General features: G+C 31.8%; 1 protein-coding gene across 1 annotated transcript in view; it reads left to right on the top strand.

Moving 5' to 3' along the window:
* The first annotated feature begins 1,891 nt into the window (after nucleotides 1-1,891).
* The window catches only part of LOC111004287 (zinc finger protein 628-like), a 38,766-nt gene continuing 16,671 nt past the window's right edge, over nucleotides 1,892-23,986 (top strand). Inside the window, exon 1 of the mRNA XM_045632207.1 lies at nucleotides 1,892-2,226. The gene's annotated coding sequence lies outside the window, so the exon portion shown is untranslated. The remainder of the gene's footprint in view (nucleotides 2,227-23,986) is intronic.

The raw sequence follows: 23,986 nt of genomic DNA, 5'->3' as shown, positions 1-23,986 counted from the left end.
TCAAAACTCCGATATTAAAATCGTTCAACTCATTACTGTCGGGCGATATATCAAGTGGTATTCCAAATTTAAATTATATCCAAAAAATTCTAAGGAAGCTTTAAGAGCGATTTTAAAAATGGAACAACAATATTTTAGAACGAAAGTGAAACGTTGAAGCTCGGGCGGTTTAAAAATCGAATCAGGCCCGGCCTTGAGCAAGAAAAGGAGGCGTTCTTGCCGTCAACACATAAATCATATTTCTGGAGAATTTTTAAAAGTCCTATTGCTTTCGCGTATTTGCCATGTACTCCCACCCGGGGGGGTCGTGTGTACTTACCCCCTCGTTTCCTAGTTCTGTGCGTCATATACTGGGTGATATTCCGTGTTCAATGATTTGTATGGCTTAGATTCAGAATCAAATTTGTCAAACCAAATTCGAAGTAACTTCCATGCGTTGTAAGTGAGTTGGGTTAGTTAGTTTGTATTTAGACTGAACATCAAAAAATTTATACTTAGTACCAATTTTATCGCCTATATTTTCTTATTAGAGTAAAGTATTAAAATATACTTATTAGACTTTAGAAACTTTAGACAAACACTTTTTGTGTAGGGTGAATAATATTTATGTATTTATTTGATTATAGAATTTAATAAAACAATGTAATGACGTATTTTTTTATAATTGAAGAAGAAAGAATACATCCTGTATAACTGTAAGGCGCTGTGGAGAAGCGAGGTCGGGCGGCGCCCCGCACGCAGAGTATAAGGGAAGTAATAAGATATATTTTAAGAAGTTTGTATATATTTCTGATTCCTGTAGTCGTCCAGCGTTTCTGCACCGTATGAGTTTTTCAATAATCAGATAAACACCTCAACTGATTACTTTTGTTATTTTTTAATAGAAATAAAGTTTCAAGGCTTATAATATCTCTTATAAAATATTTCACTGAGTATATTTAATTCCATTTTAATGTATTGCGGTTAATACATACTATAATGTGTATAATTATTATCATTCCGACTGTAATAAAAATAAAATCTAAGATACCAAAAAGAAATGTCTAGTTAACATAAAGAAAATTCTATTTTTAAATTAAAACCGGAAATGGGGTCCATCTCACGATTTTCCCTTTACTATACACGGCACACATGTGGTGGGGCACTAGGAAGAAAGCGGGCGAAGAAAAAATGAGGGAGACGAAAAACTAGAGCGGGACGGAAAAGTGGGTGAAAAACGAAAAATTTCACCCCCACAACCTCCCCCCGGCCGGCAGCCTGCCGCCACGCGGGGCCCTTCACACGCACACATGCGTGGGATACTGCGATGAGAAAATTTCGATACTTTCTTTCCTGAAAGTTACATGACATTTTTAGATTGCTAATTATTCTAATAATATCCTAAATGAAGTGTTTTCAAGAAATACAACCTTCTGTTTTAAATAAATGATAGAAATATTGTTTTTATGTAATAATCTTGTTCAAGATAGGTCTTATTATCTGTTTAGAGATCTCATAGGCTTATTATCTTTTTCCTTCTGGCTTCTGAAGTTTTTCACAATGGGACACCAGCATTTTCAGACCAAACTTTGAAAAAAAGAAAACAAAATTTATTGAAATAAAGGCTTTTTTCGAATTGCGAATAAGGTTTTACTGTGCATGAAGTTAATGCCATATTCATAAAAGTACGTCAAGTATATACGTAGTATTAATTAGTATATTTATTAGATTTCTTTGAATTATTAAGTATATTTTTTTGTAATTAATGAGGTATGTTATTAAATTACTCATATTTATTCAGTGTGAGCCCTCTTGCAATTTCCTCGAAAGTATCAAGAGGGTGTGATCCCGCAGGAGGCTATTGTAGCATGTTTTTATACCCAAAAATTTTAAGTCAGTAGGCGCTCGAACTCTGAGCGGCTTGAACGTTTTTATTATTAGTATATATTTATATTTCGTTTTAATTTACAAGTTTTCATGGTTCATAATTTTAATATTTTTATACCGTTTTATACATTCATAGTGTTTATAGATAAGAATTACACCGAGTTTTGACATCTATAACCTACCGCGGTCTAAGTTTGTAGTCAAGTTTCGGAGCGAGTTTGACAGTTCGCGGGTTCGAAATTTAAAACTGACGTTTGGAACAACATGGCGGACTGTGTGTCTGTCTGTGCGATCGCCGGTTGCACTGACCTTGCGGCTTAGGATGCTCAACTATCAGAATATTTGACGTCTGCTCTACCCGTGAGTATTTATCATAATTAATGTAAACTGATGCGTCATACATATGTAAATACATAGGGTTGCTCGAAAGCCACAGACAACCATTTAAAATAATAATAATTCACTCGAGATGTGTAAACAAAATATTTTTAAGGCCAAAAATGTATGTTTATTTATTGTATTATGTTAATATAAGCGATGTATAAAAAGGGAAGTGCTAAGCGAATACTTGCTATTCAATAATTCATTTATGATTCCTAGATCAATATATTCCAAATTTAAAAACTGGTCTTACGGAAGTAACAATTAACTTTAAAAAAACAGGTTTTACCAGGCTATAACAGCTTAATTAATACAACTTTGCAAAATATTTCCTTAGGATTTCCATGGTCTATGGGCTTTCTTAGCAAACATACTGTATGTAAACATATGAATCATTCACGTAGTCACTTGCGGATAGATTCAATGAATTGTTTTCATACGATTTTAAGTATTATGAGTAAACTTCATCTTTCAATAAAAACATGTTACAATATATATTAACCTAATTTAGTTAGCGTAAACATTTGAATCAATTTATTAGAATTTCTAATTTTGTATATATAAGTATGGACGTCAGTTGATATATTTTAAGGATCCTCCCAAGATATTAATTAATTATTAAATAATTTGTGTCTGGGGTAAGAATCATACATGTCATGTTATGACATGTCAGTTACCAAGCTATGAAGGATTCATTTTAAGAGTCATTCTTCTCGTTTCGTACATTCACAGTAACTACCTCCATTAATGTAGAAGACGTCGCCACAATAATAGAAAGAATTGAAGCCCACGAACATAGGTTCCACTATCACGATGAATCTCCTCCATGATGAGGTTCCATCATCATCGTGAATGTCGAAGCTATTCAACAGTTCAACTCCTTGACACCATGGACCTGGTAAAAAGATTTAAAAGGACAAAACTATTTGTATTAGTGAATTATTGTTAGTACACGTTAGTGGTAAGTAAAAAAATATAACAGAAGAATAGAGTCTGTAAGAGACTGTAAGTAATCTTATTGGACACTTATATTAAATCAACAAATATTCAAGCAAAAACGCATACCAAACTGTGCCAGATAACTTGCACTGATGAAGAGTTAATCGCCGAAACTGAAGCATATTTTGAGGCTAAAGACAAATCCAAATAAAAATGGTATGCTATAATCGTTAATATTGCTCTCGATATATTGGCATATTGAATAATCAAATTTTTTTTTACAAACTTCACAAATAACTCCAAAGAATACCACTTTTTTGTCGTGTACAAGAAATATAAAACAGACAGAGATATATATAGATACAGATATATATATATATATATGTCAAGGGAGCAGATCATACTAAATCTTCTCACGCCATTTTATAACAAATAAAATATTATGTCTTAAATTAGTCCAATAAGTCTTAATACATATATGTTTTTTGTTTGTGTATTAAATTTTTGATATATTCGGCCTTCTACGCCTGACACGTTGTCGATATTTGAATCTAATAGTAATAATATTTTTTTTTAAAGTATGATCCCTGTGACAGAATACGTTTAAGGCAGCATTTCCTGGCTGTATTGCGATATTTATTCGTTGAATTTCGTTCGTGTAATTAAATTAATTAAATTGAAATGATAAAAATCAAATATAGAATCTTGTCGATATTTATGAGTTGGAAATAAATATAAATGTGATAGCTGGTTTACTCTTGATGTATTCATTGCAACGTGCTGAGATTCGAACACACGTCCTCAGGGTTGTGTATAAGCCAATTGACCTGCACTGAGAACTGTAAAAACCGTTCGGGATATCCCATTTTTATTTATTTACTACATACAAATACCCAACTATTTAATAATCAACAGTTTCATTTGATGGAAAACACGTTGTAATTGAAATGTCAGTAAACCGGTTTTTTGATCTGTTTAGATTTTTATTTTTAAAGGATTCGTTTGATAACCACATTTTCTATTCCATGATAAATTAACAATTAACAGTTCTATTTATGGAGACATACGAAGTAAAACAAGTTTTTTTATTTCTACATAATCTGTGCTATTCATAGATTGTAAAAACTATAAATTTTCAAGTCTGAATTTTATTCAATGCTATAGAAATATACTGAGAAATTCGGAATTCGACATTCAAATATTGATATGGACTTATTGACAACCACAGATAATTTTTTTATTTTTAAATTAAGTTTATAATTTATATTTTAATTGTTTATATTGTTAATAAGAATATAGTTTGTGCTATTCATAAGTTGTAAATGTTAAGAAATCAAGTTATTTTACTTCGCGGGTGTAAAAATTATTATTTGTTTATTCAAAAAAACTTTAAATTGTTAAGAGTGCGTTTTATTTAATCTTATATAAATGTATTCAGAAATTCGAAATTTGAATATTGAATTTCGAATTCCGAATTTCGTACAGTAAACACTATATAATGCTAGTTCGAAGTATGCGTTTGTTTTAGCCGCAGTAAATTAAGCCGATAGCCGATAGCCAGTAGTGTGCGTATTGATTTTTTTCCCTCATTCTGTTAAATTTCATTTATTTGGGGGAGCGGTCTGACGTGAACTGACCGATCTATAACTATTTCATATCTCCTATGGGCAATTGTTTGTTCACTAATATTGTTTCGATCGATGTTTTTATGCCATATATATACGTATAAGTACGAATTTTAGTACCAATTTTAAAGATAGTTCAGTACTCGAGAAGAGAAAGCGACTTTTGATACCTAATACGATTAAAAAAAAACTTTATTATTATAAATCTTCCTTTGCATCTATGCTCAGATTCATCTCGATGAATTTAATGACGTGGAATAAGTGATACCATGATGATCTTATGTTCCAAAATAAACGTATTTTATTTATTTATTTTATCAAAATAGATTTAGTATTTGGCGTAATGAACCAAACATTTATTGGATATTTCTTTGCCATAGATAATATTAATCCATGAATCATATATATATGTTGTACTGTGTAATCAGACATATATGCTATGTATTACATTATATTTTATATACCTTATTAGGACAAAACTATAAGGAAGTTCGTTGTATTAATTCAAGAGGCCGCTTTTACAGACTATACGACGACAATAATAATAATGTTTTCCCTCGTCACTCACTAGCTGAATAATGAATAAATTATATGAAAACTCAACGGCACTTATGCTTTTATGTAAACAAGTTAATGTTTTAAGATTAGCTCTTAATTTTGTGTATTTTTTTAAATAAAATATCTAACTATTTAACATCGATTGTTGATGTTCATGTCTTGGATTCGATTCTCGGTGAAACTGTTACTTGAGAATTCGCCCGTATTTTAAATTTTAAATTTTAAATCAGGGCACTTACCACTCCTCCAAGTCTTAATACACAATTTTCATATTTAGTTACTTCATTTCCCTCATGCAACATCTATACAAAATAAAATAAATTAATTAATATTTACTTAATATAATTATTGATTAAATCAGGTTTATACTTGCAACAACTGTTCGGTGCCTGCATTTATCTCTTTCGTTGGTGTGCCGGGAGCTTGCAACTAAAAGTGAATGAAATAATGTATGTATAAAGTATGTATAAAATAAAAAAAAACAATAATCAATCGGACCGTTTAAAAACGCTGGAGATATTCATTAAGGCAAGATTAAATAAATATTTCAGTATAATTTTTTTTTATTAAATAAGTAAGGTCATGTACAGAATTCGGATGTTATATGAGTAATAACGGTACGTGCGTACGCGCATCCCATATGCAATGACGTAAGACCTCTATGGTTTTTACATTTGGGGAAATACCATAAATAAGTAGACTATTGTTAGTCCAATGTTTTTCTATATAACATGAAATATGAGCATTAATGAATTAATAAATAAGAAATAAAAGTAAATTAATACTCACATTATTTATTATATATATAATAATGGACTTGCTTATGGTGTGAAGCCTAACTAAGAATTATTTTAAAAGCATAGTAGACTTTAAAAAAAAATTTAAGAATTTTTTAAGTATTTGCCATGTAGTTTATTTGCTTAAAATTGTATACACACATGATTTAATCTAACAGGCCCTTAAAACAGCGATATTTTATTTATAAATGTGTTATCGAGATATTTTATCCCCTAACGAACCGGTTTCAATAGGAAATTTCAAAATATTTTAATAGTGACTAAGTAGTTGCGTAATCTGTGGAAATCAAACAATAATATAATAACTTTTCGAAGTGCATTTATACAGAGAAAATGACCTGTATAATTTTATAATTATACAGGTTATTTTCTTCTTGAAGGAATTTATTCACACATACAAATTTAGGATGGTTTATGGACGATTAATTGTTTTATTATAAGTGTGTGCGTGTTAACCTGTAGTCCAGCCCACCAAACCTTATTGGTCTAATTGTGTTAAAATATATTTGTATACCTCAATTATCCGCCGTTAGACACGTCACTAACTCTCGTGTGACGTAAATAAATCGAATATAAGCGGGACCCAGACGATTCGTAGCCACAAACGCGAAAATCAGTCGAACAATGATGGCGCGTGCGCTTATAATTCTACTGGCGTGTGCTCTCGCATGTGAATCGAGCGAGTTCGACGAAATGAAGAGTTTTCTAACAAAAATCGAAGGACAGTATGACGATATGTTCCCAGTAATTTCTGGTGAATTATCGCCTTTAGTGCCATGTGATAATTGTCGTCATAAACGTAGTATCTTAGAGCACGATTTCTACAATGAATGGCTATCCAACAGGGTTCGATCAAACAAAATGGCAAGGAACAGATGCCCGTATGATACTATACGGTTTTTCCGGGTTTGCATGCCGATTAAAATGATACTGACCATGCGACAAGATTGAAAAGAGAATAGCTGGAAATGCCACAGATCAAAAATATGTCTTGACTCAATTCAGCGTGTATTGGAACCACCTCAGTTGTTCCCCCAGTATCGTACATTCTACTACCCTACAGATATATTTATATAACGTTAAGTAAGTTCCTAAGTTTAATACTGAGTTGTATTTTATTAATGTATATAATGTACTCTATCGCTTTATTGTTCCATTTAAAGTTACATTTTTGCTAAGAACTGAATAAATAATTGTGAAAAACGGCCAGTGAAAATGTGAGTTGTGATTGGAATACATTTGTTATATTATTTTATGCATAAAAATGCAAACTGTTTTGTTATATGAGAAGATTTTATGATGATCGAATGATATAATTAAGAAATAAATTATTAATAACATATTTGCAATTTTCTTTAAGATATATCCTACGTTTCCTACGAATTTATCACATTATTTTTGTTTTTTTTTCATGCACAGGTCTGATTGAAATATTGCACTGTAATTTTTTATGTTAACATTATATTATTCCATGAATAATTTATTTATATCCAACTAAAATTGAGGAAAATATATTATGTTTACATTAATAACCACAATTAATAGCCATAGTTCGAAATATAATTGGATAATAGAACCATCCTTTGTTTTAAATCGTTTAAAAATCAAAACCAATTCCTTAAACCTAATTTCTATATATATATGATATAATAGATAGTGATAAGGACAGATTAATTAACAGATATTTTAAGTGTATAGTTTGAGTACAGGGATGAGTTTGAACTATGCTACTACACAGCATGATTCACTTCAATTGGAATACTGTTCGCCCTTGGGCGAGTTAAATTGCTTCCCTTCAGGGTTGCGTCGTAGTTTCTTAGTGTAAACAGAAATAGTTCGTCAAAATATACTTATGAGCATATTGAAAAAGTAAGAAATTTAAACAATCAAATGATCAAATTTGTATCCTAGAATCATCTCATGATTTATTTGTTTTGCATTTAGACCTAACTTATATTTATTTTCAACACAGAAATATATAGTATTTAAAATATTCTTAACATATATAATAATTTAATAAAAAATTGATAAGTAGAAAGCAGTTTCAGCAGAATGTTGGTAGCATTTTTTTACTCAGTGAAAGTTCCACCTCTGGAATACTATCTACCAGGCGCCAACTTAAATCTAGTAGTCTACTATGAAAAATACGACTGTAACAAATATTTAAAATGACAATCGGAACATACGTTTAATAACTTCTCAAACATAATTATTTAAAATTAAACAAATATACAGTATTTACAATTTTATTACTATAGTGTTCATAGTAGTAAAAATAATATTGAAATTTAACAAATAGAAAAAAATTATACAATTTTAAAAGTAAAATTATAAAATAGCATACTACATGTGTGTCAAAGATCGATGGAATGATGAAAGTGAAAAAAACGATAGACCAAATGAGGCATGCAGCTTTAAGAAAAACAACTAAGGTAACGATAAGGATATTAAAATACATATAAATATACTGAAGTGAAAATGAGAGGGGTACATGGCAATAGGAACAGAAAAGTGGAACAAAAAAGTACTTAACTGGTGCCCAAAGAGGAAGACAACTTAATGAAAAAAATGAAATGAAAACAACTTAAAATGCGGATAGACCAAAATAAAAGAAACTGCAGGTGGCACGTGACAGAGAATGGAATAGTGCAAAGAGGAATGGCTGTATTTTAAGGAGACCTTTGCCAAAGTGTTTAAATGTAAAAGTATCTGTATTAAAAGGCTATTATTATAAAATTAAAAAAAAATTGTACCTATAATACTTACAACTGGAATTAATCATATCCGGTTAAGTTTGTTGTCGTTTACAAAATGTTTTCATAACAATAAAGAACTTGTCGAATTCGAAGACGACATAATATGTATCTTTAGTTATCTGGAAAACTATTTTTTGTGTTTTCCTACATGCTAAGTGAATGACTCGTGGCGCAAAGGATTATTCAGTAATTGTTCCATTTAAAAAAATATCTGTGGTACTATAACTTCTTTACGTATAGGCCTCAGATTTCTGTATGTTATGTTTCTATTAGATTGACAAATTATCTTGAAGATAATTTGTCAATCTAATAGGCAAGTATGTTAGCCTTCTGTACACACACACTTTGAGAGAATGTTAAATGCGCACATAGGTGAAGAGATTCCATTCGTGCACAGCCGTGGATCGAACCTACGACCTCAGGGATGAGAGTCAAGCTGAAGCCACTAGGCCAATACTGCTGTTTAAAAAACATATCTCAACGTATAAGTTTAAAACAATTCTCAAGAAGTATATTATCAATAGATACTTTAATTTTTGTATAACTATTAATGATGACGTCATATTTCTTTTCTTAGCAATGGTACTCAACGAAGGTAGGTTTTTCGGTGAACTGAATGTAACGATTAATAACTACTTCTTGGAAAAGTGTTTCGTTGTAGGCATAGAGAAAGTAGTGAAACCTACTTTTACTTATAAAAAGCTATAATCTTTATTTAATTAAACAGTTTATTAGAAGATAATTTTAAGATCTTGACTCGAGGTCGCTGTATACAACTACCTGTGTGATATTATAAAAATTAATCAGTGGCGCTATAACCTTTTTAGGTCTGGGCCTCAGAATTCTGTATGTTTCATGATCCGAACTTATTGGTCAACCCAATATCGAGAAGGTGATCAGTCTCCTGTGTGTCCCCATGCCACTGTTTGGATTCTTCACATTGTTTTCCTTCACCGTTCGAGCGAATGGGCACATAAAAGTAAAGTCCATCGATGCACTGCCGGGGATCGAATCTACGACCTCATGGAAGAGAGTGGCACGCCGAAGCCTCTAGGCCAATTGCTCATTGTTGCTTTTGATGCAACAGTGTGATATTATAGCTGTCTTTATAATTTTTATACAAAACATTTATGACAGATTTATCCCCAAAAATAATCGAATGAAAATCCTCATAAATTAACTTGAAAGACGAAGTTTTTATAACCTACTTGATGCTCGGTCAACCGTACCTGGTGTTAATAGGCGCACGCGCATCATAAGTTTTTTGTGAAGAGTGCGCTTCCACAATTCTTGCACTTTACTGGCGTGCAAAAAAACAAAAATTACTTCAAATGAACTTGGACAATTTCATTACATTTCGTAAAATTATGAAACGAATTCGTATGCCATGAACAGAGGTCGGAGAAATAGCTGAAGGAGGCTTTTCTGTGAGAGCGATGAATAGTACTCAAGGAAATTAGAAATAACTATAGTAAACTAGCAGTCTTGGCCAAGCGTTGCTGTGGCTAAGGTTTTTGTTATATTACATAGTACTAAACAATTCAGAGGAAACGGTAGGAGAACTTATGTGAAACGTTAGTACTTTTAACACAGCGCCATCTGTTAGAATTGTATCAAATAATAAACAAATATTTGCAATAAAATAAAATTGCGGTATAAATTGAAAATTGAAATGTAAGCTATCCTGTCTTTTAAGTTAGATCAAACTGCACAAAAAATGTGCAAATTTGATTGATATCGGTTCGATAATAAGAACACTTTACACAGGTTGTATTATTAAGGTATACCAATTCTTAAAAGGTCGGCAACGCACTCGCGAGCCCTCTGGCATTGAGAGTGTCCATGAGCGGCGGTATCACTTAACATCAGGTGAGCCTCCTGCCAGTTTGGCCCCGGTTCTATTAAAAAAAAAGTTAGGAATGATTAAATACTTAAAATAATAATGTTAGTTTGTGCACCAACAGAGTGTTCTCCAAATGGTTTTATGGTTATATAATTCAGGCCCGGATTATGTTTCCTTAAGTACATCAAAAACCCAACGGAAAATCCAAATCAAATTCGATTAGGAATCCCAGAATGCTATTATCAATTATTGTATTTATGTTATATATATTTAAATGAAACAAAAAATATACAAAATATTTTATTACCTAATTAAAGCTTATAACATAATAAATACATTAAAACATGTATTTATATACATATTTACAAGACCGTCAAAATCAAAAATTCACAATTTATCTTAAATCTATATTATATTATTAAAAGGCATTTTTTTACAGCTGTAGTAAATTGGTGATTATGTATTAAAATTTACTGAACAAAATTTAATGTTGACAAATCTAATTAATAACAAAATCAGATAAAACAGGCGTTTGTTTGTTAATTATTTATTTCCGGGGTTTTTATAAGTAGTACTAGTCATCTAGATTTAATTAATTTTAAAAATACGTATTACTTACAATCAAGTGTGTAGCACTACTAAAGGTCAATTGCAGTATGAGTCATGATTAAAAGGAAACTTTCGTGTATTCATATTACTAATCGGGAAAAACTGATTTCATTATGACATAACATTGCATGTACGTAATATTAAAAATATAATAGCCATACAAGGAACATAAAAATTTAATACAATTCTAAAACTAAATAAATTTCATAATACTATTAAATGCTAATAATATCAATTTTACTATCCTATTTTATATTCACCCGAAGTTTCCACAATGTCGGGACTGTTTTTTTATTTATAAATATAAATCAAGATATTGGAACAATTTTATAAAACTTATTATTAAGGCAGTAATTTTAAACTACTTACCTACCTGTCTCTCTACATCAAAGCGTAAACTCAATTTGACGGAAAGAGAAATAAGAGTACTAATAAGCCAGTTTATGTTATAATTATACAATTAGTTAATTAATACGGGGTCTTTTAAGAAAATATTTCTGGTACTTAAGTAAATAAATCTAATCAGATCAGATCTATTTACTTAAGTACGTAACTTACGTAACGTAACGTAACTTACTAACGTAACTAACGTCTAATAAGACGTTAACACGATATTTGTAAGAGATTTTGGTTTCAGAGAGTTTCCATTTCTTCTCTTCTTATACTACTCAAAACTATAAGTCTCAAATAGCTACTAAACACTAACTCTCGAGTAAACTAACTACAGCTTCACATTCGTATAAATATCTTAATAGCAGGTGCAAAGTCAAGTCAAGTCAAGTCAAGTCAAAATTTGTAACATAATGTACACTTATGAACGTCAAAAAAAGAAATATTAAATGAATCTAATTTTACATTTACTGTCAGTTCTCAAATCAAGGTCGTAGAACGGAAATGTATTTTATTTTAAAACTTTAGATTAGTTGCACTTTTAAAAACAACAATAATAAGATATACAAAACTTGTCAAGAAAATCGCAGAAATACACATTGTATTATATTAAAGACTAGAGAAAAATCGTACTTTATGAATTCTATCGAAAAAAAAGCATGACCGCTATAATTGTTGTATCGCTCTTTCGAAAATTTGGAGTAATCAAATCAAATTATTATTTTTCGTTTTCAGCCAAGTGGGATTCGGATTAACTCCAGTTCGAACATAGACTATTATTGCAAAATCAATGTTACTTCGATATCACTTACTGCAAGCCTTGTTTTTTCGCAATTATTCAACAGGTATCGCATAAGTTTGACATTAAACTATACGCCCAAAACGCTTCCCATCGATGCACCCAAGACCGATCTTAATAAAGCCTTTGGGACAGCCCTGACCTTGAATTCTAATCGACCTCTTCCTCCTGCTGCCAACACAGTTGGGACACGGCACTAACGGAGCCAATTCACCTGCAACAACAGGGTATTTCTCCTCTTTGTCTTGCGTGGATAATCTTCTTAGAAACTGGAATATGTCAATAGCATCTTCACTCTCTTTGCAGTCGCAGTCAGCGCTGACAAGCAAGATGCAGGATAAGACCACAAACAATGCAGACTTCATGATTACTCGGTTGTGAATGGGGATTTCGTTTTCCCGTGACTCTATATAAGTGAACGAGTGACTCATACCGTATCTATGACGTTGTCTATTGAATTTATAAATTATATGACGCATTGATTTTACGTTAAGGTTTTTCAAAATTGGTTATTCCAATGAGCTTTTGATTAGACAAGTGGGATTTACTGGGCCATTGTCAGTTGTTAAAGTGCCAATATAAATATTTAATTTAAAGCTTTGGTTAGTTAATTTATGTTTAACTTTTATTAGAAAACTCAAAATAACTTTCTTTATATAGATAATTAAGTACACTTATGAACGTCAATGGAAAAGATCTTAAATTGATTGTAAGTTTACATTAACTACTTTTCTTTACTTTTTTTACTTTTTAATGGCCAAGTTTTGAGTCATAAAAATTGTTTGAACTGGAGGAAATTTATCCTAATGATAAGGATCATTTAAATATTCGTCACATAATATTACCTATCAATATCAAATTAACAAAATACGAGAAAATATTTATAAAGTCATATAATCATAAGTTCATATTAATATAGATAATAATAAACAATAGGCTTGGTCTGAATTTGTCGTATATGGGCCAATAAAAATACAATTCTTTTTATTACCCAGGAAATTAGGCGGGGCGCGCCGACGACATGTTTAAAATCTTACATACATATAAGTAGTTTTCAATAGTCAAGACCGACAGTTAAGCAAAAAATGCAACTGTGTTCTCCATCATCATATTAAATAAATTTAGTGAGGCCCAAATCGTTTAAAATTTATAAATATTTAAAATTCCTTGACCTAATCCATTTAAAAATTGGTCGAAACCTCTTTCCTAGAAATGAAGTTTTTAGCGCAGTTTCCCCCCTCCCGGCTCCCAGAATACGAAGGGCAGCCTGTGCATCCACCACCGAATACTGACTGTTCCGATGTTGAACACCCAGTGGTTGTATCTTAGTTGAATCTGTCAACTCCAGTGTTAGCCATGGCTAGAAGAAAGCGCAATCCTCAACCTTCAAATCTTTGGAAATCTAGAGTTGGTTTAGAGATGATGTTGACGAATTCACCATATTATATAGATTTTAACATATCAAACCCCCCTCCTCCCGGTGACATAAATCTGGCCAAAAGTACATCAGGTTCAGTTCAATTAAACATTCATTACACAATAAAAAAGTTCTTCACAAGAAATAAATTTCAATTGTTAAGAAGAAAAACTTTTAAATGTTATAACAATACATAAGTTGTGTAAGAAAATTTTGTTTTTATTAAAGGCTTTGTTTGCAAGTTGACAACAATTATTTTAAATACTTAAAACAAGGAAAATTTTTAGTTACAAAAATTACGTAAATATTTTTTAAGCAACCCTATTACATAAGTGTTATATTAGCTACTCAAAAGTATATTCACTGAATATATATTCTCTTAATCTACCATTATGGCAGACACAGTTTTGAATCTCATTTATATTTTTTTACATATTGCATTGCAACCAACTTTTAAAATTTTAATTTTACCCAGTTTTTTGTTTCGAAATATGTTATAAAATGTTTGCTCTGAGGGTGTTTTTGATTGTGATTGAAGACATTCTAGCACAGACGACAGGAAAGCAGAGAATTCATTTTCAGTTCTTCTTGTGCGTTATACTCAAATATAACTTTGTGGACTTGACGTGTGAAAGTGTAATCTTTATGAATAATTTTATGTTATATATTTATTTAATAGTAGCTATTGACGACAAGAACAACAATATCCGTTATTCAGAGCTGCAGGCTTACCACACCCATTCATTAGGGATTTCGATTTTCAGTAATCGAACCACATAGACCCTCCACGATTCCAGCTGTTTAATCGTGACTTTTGTAAATATATTATTTTAGAAACTAGCGTCGTGATTCAACACACTTTTCCCTTAGTCATTTTACTTACTGTGGTTGCCTGGAAGAGATCGCTTGTTAACCATAAGTCTGCCAGTTGGCAACAACAAAGTCATAATAAATATTTATTTATTAACACTTTGTTATAAGTCTTGTATCAGTTTCAATTACCCAATTTTCCACAACAAAATTGGGTTTTGCTGTTAGATAAAGTCATTAAATTTTAAGGGAATTCCAGACAACTGTCAACCAATCATTGCGTAAATAATTTGGTAGTAAAGTTATGTACATACTATATGACAGGAAGATGTACTCGTCCTACACGCATTATGTATATCCAGAAATCATATAAGCATTTACATATGTAAAAAATTGTAAGAAGCTACACCGTGTACGATTGTTAAAAGTTTTGAAACAATGTTAGATATTATATTATTATAATACAGTTCATTAGTTACTTACTTCCTTTTAACTATTAATAATGTAATTTTTAATTTAATTAATCCGATTAACCATAATTAATTAAATACTATAGTTAAATGAGTGTCCTATTTACTGTTACAATAATTAATTATCTTCTACTTTTGGTGCCTCTCCATTACCGGAGGTTGGCCGTCAGTATCGTGAAGCGAGGTGCAGCGACTCTTCCGTACTCTTCCGACTCTTCCTCTTCCTGACATTGCGAAGGCATGATTTTCTTTTCTTCTACCAACACGCTGAATCTTTACCCTGGATTTTATCCATTATAATTAATTGCAGGAGGTGATATGGCGCAACACGTCACCTAACTATGCAACATTCGGGTGTTTAATGTATCTATTAACTAATTAATTAAAGGACTGGCAACTCTAATAAGAAACAATTCGCGGGCACCAGTATAAAAGTGAAAAGTGAAGCTCAATCGATACTAACTCACACATAAATGTTCTAAGATAACCACCCCGCAATAATTAGTTTAACAGTGTTGCCACCCCACCCTCACATGTGTGTTACCCTCACTATTGAGAAAAATATACCGGAAAATTCGGAAACCCGCTTGTGATAAAGTATCATATTTTTGTGGTTGCTATGACAACTTTATTGAAATCACGATTAGCCAATCACGCCTTACTTGCTAAGCCGTGATCTTGAGTTCAATTCGGGAAGAATTATATATTCTGTTTTATTATGCGGTGTTTCCATTTATATATAGACGGCAAATGTTGTTGTATGCATATACAGGAAATATCAAGTTAATATTACAGATAAATAAAACTATTAATTTAATTAACTATGTACATTTGCAGTCAAAGACAGCTTAAATACATGTTTAGGGCACGGAATCCCAGACTCTTGTTTGAAATTCTTATTATTATAAAAAAATTACTCGTTTAGTAATATTACGCCTAGTATCATTACAAATGCTCCTCAATGTGTAATACAACTTTCTAAAGTGGGCAAACCCAACTATTTCTCACGTGATCTTATGTTCCAAGCATTTCCGTTATACGCTGCGCAGACGCATTCCTTTTACGAGTGCCATTCTTGATTGATAGTTACATGTTTTCTTAATTATACCTTTATTGTTTGGTTTAACACATTAAGTTCTTTTCTCTACTACTACTCTCCAGCTACCCACTGAAATATTTCCAAACTAGTTTGACTTCCTTCCATTCTTCAAGACCGTCAAAAGCCGGCAACTCCCTGACGAGCCCTCTGGTACTGAAAGTGTCCATGCCTCGTGCCTCCTGCCCTTTTGCTCCATTTAGAATTCACATAACTCTCTTGGTGACTCTTATACCATTTTTGGGTCCTGAGGGAAGATCAGAAAGTCAAGAATTAAGAGAAAATTCCGACTCCTTGGTATACGTTTTTGACATATGGTATTGCTCTTCATCACTTTCCAAGAATTAAGCGCATTGCGAAAATCAAATCGTCGATTCAACTTAACACCTAGCACTGATTATATTGGCCAGTCAGTGGTACAAAAGTCCAAGCAATTTCGAAGATAATTTACTGGTTCGAACCCTAATGTATGGGCTGATAAATCAAGGGTCAGCCTTTAGAGGGTCTGTATGCATATTTATGTGATGTGGGTGCAACTTTAATACCACACTTGTATACGAATGAATCATCGGCTTTTATATTGTCAATAGTAATAAACAATAAAACGTTTATTTGCAAAGAAAGTGGTAGATTCAGATTGAATAAAAAAATGCGTAATCGGCCATTTTAAAATAGGTACGCAAATTTCATAATAATTATTATAACGTCATAAGTAGTAAGTGCGACTCTCATACCTGAGGTCGTAGGCTCGATCCTCGGCTGTGCACCAATGCACTTTCTTTATATGTGCGCATTTAACATTTAAGACAAACCGGTTTTCTCACGATGTTTTCATTCAACGTTCGAGCGAAGTTACATATACACATAGAAATACAGTCATTTGGTTCACAGCCGGGGATAGAACCTACGACCTGGGATGATTACCGTACGTAATTGATAATTGTTATTGTTTTAATTATATTATTAAATATAAATAATCGAAATAAATTTAAATTTCAAAAGTAAGAAGTTAAACAAATTCGATTGCAACTACATATTTATTTTTAAATTAATTCTCTTATTTACAACAGATTATAAATAATATCGAGTACTGTATTAAGTTCAAAGTACATAAATTTAATATCGGATTAATAATTACACAATTTTTCTATTAATTCTCTATTTAGAGTAATTGTTTTAAATATATTCTCTTTTTTAAATAAGCACAAATGCTGACGACAATGTTGAAAAAGTAAGCATGATATATTCCTTTATATAATAACGACTTCGAATACGATCCATGAAGATTGAGTTGTGTAAATTTGCGAAAAGGAATAATGTAACCTTTTTAAATTTAGAACTTTAATTTGGTACTTATAAGACATGACTTCCGGTTATGTAACAACATGACTGCGTAATCTATTTAGTACTACGTTATAATCAATTTCTAATTTATTAAACGCAGCAATACATATTTCAGCAACAGGAAACTCGGGATAAGTCTTCCCCCTTATCGATCCCGCCTTGTCGCGAAATTATCGAAATCTAACAAAAACATCCCGCCGAAACTCACAAGAAAACTAATAACTGGACTTACACCCCCATACGCACCCTGTATAACGCACACAGACGCACCGTCTAATTATATAACACACTGAAAGATCGGGGAAAAATTTTACAAGAAACAAGTGTGCCGGACTTAGGGGGGGAATGACCGCTCTCCGTCATTAAACCACCCCCACCCTGGGGGGGCTAGTTCCACCCTGTTTAATAATATGAAGAATTGGAGATAATTTGCGCGAAACTAAATAAGAAACGCCGGACGAAAATTGAAAGGTCAGAGTGAGACGGAATGAGGATTCTTGTCTCTTAAGTTTTAATGTGCGTTTGGGGAGTATGTCTTTCGGTTTTAGATTATGTACAAATATTATGAAAGGAAATAAATAAGACTGAATATGTATATTAATTATGTGTAACATTGAAGAAAATGTTTGGTGAGTAATTATATCGGGAGGTTTTACGAGTTTGGAATTAAATTATGTATACAAAAATAATGAAAAAAAGGCGGAAAGGCAAATAAGCAGGCGGAAAATAATAAACGGCTAAAATGTAAGAGTAGAGCAGTGTTGGCCTAGTGGCTTCAGCATGCGACTGATTTGAGTGAGGTCGTAGGTTCGATCCCCGGCTGTGCACCACTTTCTTTCAATGTCCGCATTTAACATTTGCTTGAACGGTGAAGGAAAACATCGTGAGGAAACCGACACGTCTTAGACCCAAAAAGTCGACGACGTGTGTCAGGCACTGGAGGCTGATCACTTTGCCTATTACATATAAAGAAAATTGACCATGAAGCAGATTCAGAAATCTGATGCCAAGAGGTTTCTATATAGAGACCTAAAGATGTTGTAGTCCCACTGATTTATTTTATTTATTTAAAATGTAAGAGTCATTTCTCCAATTTTTCTCTGCAGCTTATCTCTTACTCCAAAGGGATCAAATGATTATCTTCTTTTTGGAGTAGAGACTCTTGGGCCGTGGGGTTCAAGTGCACAGTCGCTCATTAAAGGTTTATTGGTCCTGGTAGATTCACCGGTGACCTATCTACCAGGCTGGTGCTCTCCTCGCTCAACGAATAAGTATCATAATACAGCGAGGAAATACTGCCACCGTTTAAGGTACACTGTCGCAGGGACCAAACTTTTTAAATTAATTTTTCATTATTTTTATTATTACTATGTATGTTAGGAAAATTGTAAATACTGAATATTTGATTGTTATGAGTACTAATAAACTTACAATTAAACAAAAATAGAATCATGAAAAAAGTTTAAAAAATTACAGTGAATCCTTTGTGTTCAAGGCATAATTGTTAGATTTAGTTAACGAACTAATAAAAAAATAGAATACGTAGTTTTTAAGAATTTTAACGTGAAAATTTCATGTTTATTTAATTTAAACGTGTTCTTCCAATAACGCAAAATTATAAATTTCTTTGAGTCAGCTGTGAATCAAACCTCACGGGTTCATCTTCAAGTATTTTATCAAAAAAAAATTCAATATAACATGTACTTAAAAATGTACCTACTAGGTCGTCTGAATCCTTATATTTACTGGAGTTATTTAATGATGATGATGGATAAAATAACAGTCCAGTTCCTTCTCCGTCATTTGAAGTAGATTCAAAATAATCAATAGGCTTAGTTTTGGAAGCATATAAACAAATACCTAATAGTCCAAGCCAGGGTTGGTACTGTGTAAGTTACACAGTAATCCAGTTACACAGACATCAGCGCTACACAATCGCTATTGGAATTTACAGAGTACAGGCGCAGATTCGTATTCCAATAAGATTTTTTTTATCATTGTCAACCATTTGAGGATGGTTTACTGTTGAAATATAATTTACTCCGAATGGAACTTGAAGTTCATTCGAAAACTTTTAATTCGTAAATCTTGATAATGTATGTGTTATTATTAAACAATTATAAAGTTTGATCTGAAAACTTACACGAAGGTATATTTAGTATAGTAATTATAAGGTATAAATCTGTTTGATGTGCAGGTGGATAGAAAACCTGGTTCCAGTTTACGATTCCACCACATTATTGTAACTTCGTTTCTGATTATTTATATCAGATGTGAAATAAAACTTTTATTATTATATTATAGCCTATGTCCAATGACGAGCTGTAAAATAGAAATTATCCGGCTTGTCTATTAATTATTACTGTTTATACTAGGACAAAAATTTTACAGCAACAAAGGGTATTATTATTTAGGAACGAAATAAAATACAAATTATAGTGGATGTAGTAACAGTAACAATAAAATATTTTCTAATGGTAGCATTTTAATTTAATAAATAAAGCTATTAAAATAAATAAATAAGGAATACGTAATGTTCTAAAGATATTAGAAAAAATACACTGTTATCTTCTTTCATACTATAGTGAGAAAATCTAAGCGAAATAGCTATTTTTACGAAAATTACACACAAAATATGTACTGGTAAAAATGGATGGATGAATGGGTATTTTGATGTTGAGTACGCGCAACTTACTTCTAATAAGAACTTTATTTGAACCAAAAATAGATACCATCTTACAAATCGCTGACCACCCTATATATAGAGGAAAATTCTAAAGAACATTATAGTAACGAAATTACTGTAAAAATATAGTCCAAAATAACAAGGCTTTACCGCAAAACAATCTATTTTCAGATCAATTGTGCCTCGGTCTGAAATATCATGTAGTTAAAATCGTCGGAGTTTCCGTCAGTCCGTCGACAAATAAATTGCGTCGGATAGGGCAAGACGGATGGACGGGGGGACTCGCAAATACCAGTGAGATGTGTTAGACGGGTGGCGTTTTGAACGCTGCGTTTTTAGAGCGCGTTCCAAATTCAAATTCAGTAGGCTTTATGTATCTTAAGTTTAAAGAATTGGTACGCTCTTTTCTTGAAGCTTCAAAGTTTTTGGATACAGAGTTGCCATTCGTGTGGGTAGTCTCTGGTTCTTTTGAACCTTTTTAGTTAGTTTGGTAAAACGTAGTTATTAACACTATACTAAATATTACTCAGAGATATATAGTAGTGAGATTTTTGTGTGGAGTATAGTGATAGAGCTATTAAGTAGGAATAATAGAGAAATATAATGAGTGTTTAAAGAGTGTTTAAAAAGTAAAAAGAAGACACAACTGATGTCTCGACATCATACCTTATGTGCCATAGAGAGTCACAGTTTAAAAGTAATAAAACTGCTTAGCAATTGACTACTCTGTTTAACAGCATGAAATAAATAATGGCTATTTTTATTAAAAAAAAAAAACATTTTATTTTACTAGTGTAACTGCAAAATATCCTCCAATTATTTAATTCAGAAATTGCATTCAGTATAAATTTATTTTTTATTTGAAGCCTATGTATAAGCAACAGGAAAATAACTGAGACAACTTGACTGATGATTCTTTATTATGTACGGCAAATTAAATTAACACGCGGCGTTGGAAACGCTCGTATGAAAAGTCTTTATTTCGAATGTCGTCAACCAAGTTTTTATTGCACTTTCTTCTTCCAAGTAAATAAGTTTGAAAAATTTCATATACGTAATGTAGCAACGCAAGAGTAGTGTCGGTTAGCAAATGAGCGTTCATATTCCGATGTACTATATTTTTTTTAAAATCATCGACCGGAAAATTATATATAAAGCTGAATTTTATTAGACCGAATCAATGAAGTGCCTACGAAGAATTTATCAATAAAACAGATGAAAAAGTAAACCCCAGTGTAAAACATATTACGCGATTTTAACCTCGTACAACGCGAATATTTCACTCGTTGTATTTCTGTACATTTATGAAGACGCGCTATTTTGTTCATACCAAACTGTTTTCTTGCTTTAAATCATTATCAATAAAAGACAAACGTAAATCATTCGTACATAACGCGATGCAAGAATACTCGTATAACGCGGAACCAATCTACCGTGTTATAGGGCTTACGTCTACCACTATTTAAAAATACATATAAACAAGCCTCCAAGGGCCAATGGAATACTTGATAGTGTAACTTTCAGAAATAACGATATCGGCGTAATTTTGATGTAGTTATTTTAATCCCAAAGTGACCCAGCTGTGTCCTTAGAACATAAACTTTACATTAACATAGTATCGCTATTGAGTAAACCGCACAGGGAACCGTGATGATGATTAATCACGCGGCACTTTGTAGTTTAATTTGTGATTATGGTTCTATAGGAGAAATTTTTCAATTAAATGAAAAATATTTTTCTCGGTTCATATGAGAATTATGAAAATATTTTATTTCAAAACACAAATATTCAGTATTTACAATATTCTTAACCTAAAAATTTATTATAAGGAAATTAAAACAATTATTGAATTAAGATCGCCCCTGGTAGATAGTACCGGTGACTACCAGTTGTGCTTTCCTTGCTTACTGATTACTAAAAAAAACGTTTATTTTGGAACATAAGATCATCATGGTATCAATTATTCCACGTCATTAAATTTGAACCTATAGGCATCCCTACTTATCGGCAAAGAAGACAGAGGGTGTTGGCCGAGAGAAATAGCTGGCGTAAAAAAGTCTCGGAACTCTTTTTAAAAAAGCAAATCATCAATTCTACAATATTTAAAACAAATATAGCAAATTAATTAGAAGTACTGACGATTACCGATTCCCAACCTTACGTTACGTACGGACGTAATATCCTAACCGTCCTTCCACAAATCAGCATTTCTGGAGGCAGTTTTGCCGCGCACCACCACTATGTGGAGCTGAAGTATATCCGTACCAATTTTTTAAAGTTCCTTGAAGAAAAGAGCGTAGAAATTTTTAAAAGGCCGGCAACGCAATTGCGACCCTTCTGCTGCCTCTGAGCCTTCATTCGTTTGCTGTTATATAAAAAAAGGCAATCCACCTATTTAGAAAAACAGGAAGATTAACAGCAGCACTAGTAATACACTTAACCAGAGACAATTCATTGAAAACAAAAAACAATCGAACTTTCGCAATTCCTTCGCAAAAATAATAAAACTGAAAATAGTAGGAATAAAATAAAATGATATAAGGCCGAAGCGGCGCACACATACATACCAATTTATAATATTGTTTTCCTCGAGATATATTTTTTCACTAGTGTGGGGTGGGTGGCCCCCTCTCCCGGTTATTATTAAAGACATACTCACACATTCTTGGATGCCGAGTGTGATTAGATTAATATGGAGGGAGTTTGGGGAGAATTTGCGGTTTTAATTGGCAAATGTTTCGTTCAATGTCTTGATGGGAGAACATTTATCGTTTCCTATGAAAAATCATCAAACAAGTTTCGTAAATGTGTGTATGTACTGGAGATATGTATTTCCGGAAATCGAACCGTTAGTAACATGGAAACCGGCACTCAACTTTCGGGAAATTTAAATTGCCTTTTGTAAGAAGCCTTACTATATAAGAAATGTAAAATGATATTAATTCTAATCGCATTATTTGACTAATGAGGTATTCTTATGTAAATTAGATTTCGAATATTTAAATTATATAGGCCGCCTTATCTAGGCTTAGTCCGGTACCTTTACCATCAATACAAATTTAAATTTGGAACAACATACATTCAAATTTCATATTTGTAATCAATATAGGAAGTATTTTAATGTGATATTTAAAAACAATTTACTTACAAATTTAAATTTGGAACTCCATTCAAAATTATTTTATTTATATGGAATCATGAGCGTAGCAAGTACTTTAACGTGATATTTAAATACATTTACTTCAAAATTTTATTTTGGAACTATATTCAAATTCATTTTTGGAAACATGAGCTCGAGAAAGCACTCAACATGTTAAGATCATTAAATTACAGGTTTTAATTTGGAACCATATTCGATGTTCTTATATCTTCACAGTAATTTACCTTTTTAGTTACTTTTTGTTAGTAACTTTTAAATACAATTCCATGCAAAATTAAATTGGATTTTGATTAAAATTCATATTTGGAATCATGAATTTGACGAAGTACTAATTGTATTATTAAAATATATTAAATTACATTATATTTGAATTTGGAATCATATTCGAAATTCTTATATTGGGCTTGATAGTATTAATTATGTAAATACTAATAAATCTA

This window comes from Pieris rapae, chromosome 18 (assembly GCF_905147795.1).
Source record: "Pieris rapae chromosome 18, ilPieRapa1.1, whole genome shotgun sequence".
NCBI classification, from domain to species: Eukaryota; Metazoa; Arthropoda; class Insecta; order Lepidoptera; family Pieridae; genus Pieris; species Pieris rapae.
The sequence above is the reverse complement of the archived record's forward strand: the minus strand, read 5'-3'. Positions and strand labels throughout refer to the sequence as shown.